The sequence below is a fragment of the Chelonoidis abingdonii genome, chromosome 6 (assembly GCF_003597395.2).
Source record: "Chelonoidis abingdonii isolate Lonesome George chromosome 6, CheloAbing_2.0, whole genome shotgun sequence".
In the NCBI taxonomy this organism is placed as follows: Eukaryota; Metazoa; Chordata; order Testudines; family Testudinidae; genus Chelonoidis; species Chelonoidis abingdonii.
Genome location: NC_133774.1, coordinates 92,426,314 through 92,433,125, shown reverse-complemented (window position 1 = coordinate 92,433,125; position 6,812 = coordinate 92,426,314).

Sequence of the window (6,812 nt, the reverse complement as noted above, 5' to 3'; positions counted from 1 at the left end):
ATTTCTTCATTTTGATCAAACACTCTGAAGATGTTACCATTTCACTACTTCATCAACTAACCATTTAATTGGATTAATAAATAATTTTTGAAGAGTCAAAACAAGTAAATTTATAATATTTGGGCTCATCTTTTTCTCCACTGCAATGCATAACACGTGAGCTATATGGATTTTTCTTTATACTGCTTACTTGCTGCTTAATTATTCAGCAGTTATAGGCAGGTAGCACTTTTCAGTTTGGTAAAGAAATTTTTTTACTTGATTTTCTTTCTGACACTGAGCTCTCCTCCCGTCAGAAGCATGTAAGTCCTGTAAACACTTGACCCAGCTCCTCTTGCCCATTAAGCCACAGGGCTTGGCCACATTCTTTCCACCTTCACATCTGATGAATATTTCCAAAGTTTTGTCAAAATACTGAATTCATATTAGTAGATCAATGTAAACTCTTAATAGTATCACCTTATTCAACTGTGATAACTATGTACGTGAATCAAAGAGGCCACTGGTGAACTTCTCTCTCCCCAATTCAGCCAATCCAAGATAAATCATCAAGTAATACATTGAATTATTCCATTATGGAGTCTGCTCTCTTCCTCAATCTGAGACATTGGCAATAAGAAAAAATTAGTAAGGAGGCAGAGAGAAGGTACTCCATTACCTAGAGTTATACAATTTCTAAAAATTAATATTGCTAATCTATTTAATATCCCTGCATGGAGCACATTCAGGACAAAGAATTCTACTGTACTGGATGGGAGACCAAAAGTTAGATTCTTGATTATGAGCCAGTCGATTTGCACCACTCAGGCAGTGGAAAGAGGTTGGATTCTAAAAAAGAATTGCCCTGGTGATGGGGACTCTCCCCACTGATCCAAAGCTAGAGAAGCTAGTTCCTATACCAGTCACCTCTCGTAGCCCTGTGACTGGAGAGGCCGGGAGAGGGTGTGGCAGATGTCCACTCTGCTATGATGAGCTTCCACTGGAGTATGGTCCCATATGGAACATATGTCAGCAGAATAAGTTAACCAGACTAGAGGCTACTCTTAAAGCCAGGGTCAGGAACAGCATAGACTGACCCATAAAATCATGGAGCCATAACTTACTCTCTGACTCCTCCCTCATCTCACTCACTGTGCGGAGCAGAGCAGGGATGCAGGGGAGAAGCTAACCTCAAGCAGGGAATACTAATACAGAGATGTCTGATGGAGGACTCCAACTTCACAGATTTCCTCTGTGGGGACTGATGCCCTTTCCACTCAGGAGGCTGCTTTGGAATGTGTTGGACTGCTCTGATCCCTTCTGGAATTAGTTTATCTGCAGCTACATGTGCTTCAGTAATTCCACACTTGATTCACTTAACTTTACCAAGATTCAGGTGCTTTCAGGTCTAGGTTGTTAGGGTGACAGGAAATGAATACAGATATTGTTTACCTGAATTAGTTAGTTCTACTAAAGTAAATTTTAGCAATTCTTCTCACACCATGTACCATCTCCCTTCTTCAGAGGTTGAGGCTTTGGGTAAAACAAAGAAATATATTTCTTCCAATGTATGGAATTCTTATGTTCACAGCATACACACAGAGAAATGAAAAACAAAACACTCTTGCTGGAAGGATGCAATATAACACTACTTTATGTCTTAGGAAATTCAGAACAATAACTCACAAGAGCCCAAAACCAGAGAGAAAACAGGCTTCCTAAGGCAGAGAGGTAGGATGCACCCCTATCTTGTTTTAAGATGGCTCTTTCTGGACTGACTCCAATCACAAGTTTTGCTACAGAACCCTGCAGCCTGCAAGCAAGACCAGGACCACCCCGACCCCCCACACATCTTGAAGTGATAGTTTGCAATTTGAACACATTCCTCAACACATTGCAGGAATTAAACATTAGCCTTGGTAAAGAATGGAACCACAAATCTTTCACCATAGAAGATGCAGTAAGGCTTCTGCTTAATAGAAGCAGTGCTTTAAAAGACTCTTCTTGCTGATGTGATTGAAGCAGGAAGCATGTGTTTATTGAGAGGACATACAGTGGTGGGAGAGATGCCACTGGTTAGGCACTTAAGCCTATTAGTTTGGTTAGAAGTACTGGCTTAAAAAATCTTGATATGACTGAGTGATCTACTGGAGATTTGAATGAGCCTGCATTTATGACACCATTTCATGACAATGGAGAAGATGTAACAGTGGAAGGACAGAGGTCCATGTCAAAGCTATATTATGAGAAATGCAGAAGAGCTGGAACATCTAGTTTTCAGAGGTAGATTTCCCAATCCTCACATAAATCTGAGACTCTTGTCCATAATTGTTCAGAAATTAGATAGGAGAATATACATTATTTTGGAATAGTATCTCACCTTGGTTAGGACTTTTCATTCAGTAACCAAGCTGTCATATTCAAATAATCTACACTGGGATGCAGAAGCAAACCCTGGGACAGAAAGTAGGCTGTCTGCTCATGACATAGATAGTCTGCCTTTGTGTTCAGTGACACTTCTGTGAACTGCCTGACAGAAGCTAGGTGACCTTCCACCCACAAGAGATTCTGCATCATTTTGGCATTTAGACTTAAGATTCTTGTGCCTTCTTGCCAATTCACATTTGTTGCTGTTGTGCTCTCTGATTAGGTCAGGATGTGGACTATCAGTTGCTTCTGGAAATCTTGAAAGTCAGCTGAACTACTCATCTTGAGGAGACATGCTCTGAAGTCTCTATGACTTTTGATCATGCCCTGTGAATTTTGTGGTGTCCCAGGCATGCTGTCCATGCCGAAAGGATAGCATCCAATCAAAGATTTGGGTTCTGGACTGTGAAAGTATCATCATTATGTGGGTCTCCTGTTTCCATCAACTAAGGGAAAAATTCCCCTTGATGGTACCTTCAGTTTCCTTTGCAGGTTTAGTTGGGCATGGGCCAGGAGGAATCCCAAAAACTCATATACAGGCTTATCAGTGTAGTAATCCATCCAAGAGACTAGTGTGAAAATTTTCAAAAGTGACCAGTGAATCTGAGCGCCTTATTTTTGGATGATCAACTTGAAACACCTAAAGGGCCCTGGTTTTCAGTAAGTGCTGCGTATCCAACCTCTGAAAAATCAGGAAATTGTAAATTGACAAAAAGTCGGGCATTCAAATTTAAGGCATCCAAAAATCAGTGATCAGTATTGAAATTTTCACCTAGAAGATTGGCAGACAGATGGATGGCACCTTATTGTGCAATGATGTGAACTGTCATAGTCCAAGTTTTGTTGAACCTTTCCTCCGACAGCAGAAGTTTGTTCCCCCTTGTGACTACATCATACCTTGGTTTTTCTCCTGTCCTTCTACCCTAGTCATAGGTTTTCCAGTGTTGGGCAAACGTTATGGCTTGGTCAGTAGCCCTGGTGAGCTCTTCCATGGTATCTGGTTCCCCCAGGAGCCACAGACCAATAGATGTTCCATGATTTGTGTTCCACCACAGTCATAGACATCTGTGTTGTTGGAGTAGCCCCACTTTCACATATTGACTTTTGACCTGCTGACTCTTCTTTGGAGGGGATTTAAACACCTCCAGTTTGACCAATCCTTTTCTGCCTCTGCGGGAAGGCAATCAGCAAAGTCAATATGCATTTGAAATCCTCACTGAGGAGTTTCGAAGCCTGTGCACCAGATGTCCAGTTGGGTAACCATCAGTGATCAAGATGGATTGGCTGATTATTCATGTAGGTGTTGAAGAGTAATGGCGAGTGCATGCTCGTAGTAGGCCATTTTTCTGGTGCTGCCAATCAGCTCCACTTCCCACATAGCTCAGTGTAAAAACATCAGTTCTTTAGGTGATATTGTATCTGTCATATGAGGTGATCTTTCATCATGTTGTATTTTTTTGTGAAGAGCTTTCAGTGATTCACTGTGTTGTATGCTGCCAATAGGTCAATAAATATGGCTTGTTACCATTCCTTTTCAAAGCTATCTTTGATGTACTGTGGGAATGTTCAGCACTTGATTAGGTGCTTTTAAATGAGTGGTGATAGTTTAAGATGAGATGCTCATACAGTGTGTAGAGGTGACATAGTAGTGATATAGACCTGAGGTTTTTCAGCTCTGTGGCATCCTTCCCTGGCTTCAGGAATGCCACTACCCATGCTTGTCACCAGACCTTGGGTAGTTTGTATGTGTCTGAACATGTATTAAACAATTTGAGTAACCAGTTCTTTGTTGCTGGTTCTAAGTGTTTGTTTTGAACAGTGTGAATACCATCTAGACCAGTGGCTTTGCTATTCTTGAGGACATTGATTTGGGAGTTTAATTTGGTCACTGTGTACTGTGCCCCAAAATTGTAAATTTGCAGTGCTCTTGCTGCTTAATCAGTGTTTTGGATTATTTGTTTAATACTGTGCCATTTTATAGAAGATGGTGTACAATCTGATCTGCAGTAATATTGTAGTGTTGCTCTGCCTTCCTTGGATCATTCTTAAGCTTCTGAATTGGTTATCCATGCTTTTTTTCTGCTGTTGGTCATGTCCACACTTTCAATGAGATTCTGCCATGACTTGTTTTAGTGCAGAGACCAGTTCTTCAAGAGCTATGATGGTATCCTCAGAGAATAAGTCTGCTTCAAAATTCTGCTTGTATTTTGATCTGGTAACTTGGATGTTAGACCTGGCACATAATTTGTTTTGCAGCCTCACAGAACACACTTCTTCAAGACAACGTGCTGGAATTGGTTGAGTCTTTCTTACAACAGCATCAAGGCCATTGGTGAAGCTCTTCCATTCTGCTTTCTTAAAACTAAAGCACTAGCAGACTGGTACTGAATTCAGTGTTAAAGGTGCATTGATCTGGAATCAGACCCAAACTAAGTTTGTTACATGAACCAGTTACGTTGTTGCAAACAAATGCCATATCTGGGTTATAGCCGTGTTTCCCTTGGCTGCTGTTAAAAGAACTGGGGAGCTTGTGGTCATGAATTAAGTATGTACATCTGCCCATGATTCAACCAGTTCATCATTTTCATCAGTTATGCTATAGCTTTATTTGACACTGTGACTTAAAGTCACCAATCACCCACATTTTGTCATGTGGACTAGTAAACTTGAATTATTTGTATGGCAGTTTGTAGACAGATGTGATAGAAATGCCACCAGTGTCTACAATCAGGTCTTCAAAGTAGCCAAATTTTAAGGCATCTACATAGAAAAGTGCTTAACTCCCAGAAGCTCTCATTGCTCTTAGGCCACTTCTGCTTAGGTGCCAAAGTTTAGACAACCATTCTTTTTTTTTAAATCTAAGCCTAAACTTTTAAGGACAGTGCACCAGAACATTATGGTCCTGGTAGAACAGGTGGTCACCAGTTAGATTCAGAAGGCAGACAAAACAAAGATGGCCTCTTTCTTCCTATCTGCAGGGTTTTTTGGGGAAGAAAACAGCCTCAATAGAAATTGAAATGCCACTTCTATTAAGGATGCCACTTCAGCATCAGCTGCCAAATGACTTATCCAAAATGGGAATACATTCTAATATATTTGCCCTTAGATTTAGTTTGCTCATCCTCTCCCTCTGGCTGGATTCCAACATCAACAGAAGCCACCATCTTTCTCCCCATTGTTTAAAACACTTCTGCTTCCTTGGCATAGTGTGGTGTGGGGCGGTGTTGGGACCGTGGCCAAAGCAGAGACCTTCCTTTGCTCTGGGGAAAGAGCTTATGTTGTTGAGCTCTAGGGCTTTGTGTGACTTTTTCTTGTGCTTTCTGGTGTTTGACTTTTTTACTTTTCTTTTGTCTATTACACAAGGGTTTTTTCCTCAGCCCTTTCGGAATATCAGTTGCTTTTTTTTAAGTTGGGGCTCCCATCTGGAACTTAACCTCAGGATGTTCCTAAGCCTTTGATACACAACTGAAGGAGTAATGTGTAGGTAGATCCTTGTAACACCCCAGATCCTTCCCTTGGGAATAAGCACACAACACAACAGACATCCTGCCAAGTGGCTCACTTACTCATTCAATAAACATTTGAGCAGGGATCCTGGATTTTTTTAAGTGGATTGGACTAGGAGATTGGGGGAATTTTGGGATTTTGTCCAAAGAATCCTCGTTAAGAGTCTGTTACTGAAGAAGACCGACTTAGCTTCATTGTCTGATGTGGGGAAGAGGACACAGCACGCTGTCCAGTTTGAGACTGTTGCTAGTGTAATACCAAAAAGGTTGCTTAGGCTTGGAGCAGCAGTGGAGTTTCCCTTCTGCAGCTCTTGATATGATCTCTTTGCAGATGGAATGGCTCTTGGCCTTCAGCTTGGAGCTAAAGAAGAGAAGCTGCTCAGCAGGTGGCCCCAGTTAGGGGAACACAGGTCTGGTAAGTTTGGTCTATGGGTAGATTCTACTTGCTTCTTTCTCAAAATAGGATTTTAAAAGCTAAGATGCTAGAAGAAGCAGTATCACTGAACTGAAACACTTTTTGTGCTACTGGAGGCAGAGAATGTAATGGGAGGGCAAAGGGACATGGCCAGATTCAGAGCATCATTGACAAGTTTGAACTGCACCAGTATTTGCAAGGAGAGGGGCACAGACTAATTGAATCAGGGTGAAATCAATTCAGAAACATTCTTTCAAGGATGCCACTTGAGCATCAGCTGCCATATGACTTCTCTAAAACGGGAATACATTCAAATGTATTTGTCTGTAGATTTAGTTTGCTCATTCTCTCCCTCTGTTTGCAGTCCAACACCAACAAAAGCCATCATCTTTACCTCACAATACATTTGAAAAATAGGCTGTTATTATTCACCTCCTCTTTTTGTAGTTGGAGTAATACATGCAGACATATTAAGTGATTTTTCT